General features: G+C 32.4%; 1 protein-coding gene across 1 annotated transcript in view; it reads left to right on the top strand.

The window, feature by feature from the left end:
• Positions 1–1,059, top strand: part of LOC122575005 — a 24,095-nt gene that overhangs the window by 813 nt on the left and 22,223 nt on the right. The gene's annotated exons all lie outside the window — the stretch shown is intronic.

The following is a 1,059-nucleotide window of genomic DNA, read 5'->3' as shown; positions in this document are numbered from 1 at the left end:
AATGAGCGCTTAAACGTCGAAATATCTCAATTATTACTTAAATAACAGTTATATTTCCTGAAAATCGACAAGGGATTCCATTTTGCGAGCTGCCGCTACTGATTCGATATTAGAAACAACACGCACTTCATTCGGTGTGTAAAATGGAGCCAAATGAGCAACTAAACGTCGAAATATCGCTATTATTAACGGAAAAGCAATTAAATTTCCTGAAAATGGACAGAAGATTAAATTTTGCGAGCTGCCCGTATTGTTTCAACGTAAGGAAAAGCACGCACTACATTCGGCGTACAAAATGGAACAAATTTATCCTTTAGACATCGAAATACCTCTATTATTAACAAAATAACTGTAAAATTTCCTGATAATCGACAAGATAATGCATTTTGCATGTTGTGGGGATACTTTCATGATTAGAAACAACACGAACTATATTCGATATGTAAAATGGAGCGAAATCTGCGCTTAAACGTCGAAATATATCAAGTACTAACGAAATAACAATCAAAATTTCGTGAAAATCTGCAAGGGAACGCACTTTGCGAGCTGCAGGTATTGTTTCGAAATTAGAAAAGACACGCATTACATTCGGCGTCCAGAATTGTGCCAAATGAGCACTTAAACGTCGAAATATCGCTATTATTAACGGAAAAGCATTTAAATTTCCTGAAAATGGACAGAAGATTAAATTTTGCGAGCTGTCCGTATTGTTTCAACGTAAGAAAAAGCACGCATTACATTCGGCGTATAAAATAGAACAAATTTATCTTTCAGACATCGAAATATATCTATTATTAACGAAATAACTGTAAAATTTCCTGATAATCGACAAGATAATGCATCTTGCGAGTTGTGGGGATTCTTTTGTTACGTATTTGTATTTATTATATATATTTTTTTTTTTAAATTCGATTGTCGTTAATTTAAACGAAAAGAAAATAATGAATGAACGATAGTAATCGAAATATAAATTTAAATTTCCGATTAATACGGTAGTTGCTGCCACCAGAAATAGTCTAAGGACTATTTCGGAAATTTTTTTTTTATTTATTTTTATTT

Source organism: Bombus pyrosoma, linkage group LG14 (assembly GCF_014825855.1).
Source record: "Bombus pyrosoma isolate SC7728 linkage group LG14, ASM1482585v1, whole genome shotgun sequence".
NCBI classification, from domain to species: Eukaryota; Metazoa; Arthropoda; class Insecta; order Hymenoptera; family Apidae; genus Bombus; species Bombus pyrosoma.
The sequence above is the reverse complement of the archived record's forward strand: the minus strand, read 5'-3'. Positions and strand labels throughout refer to the sequence as shown.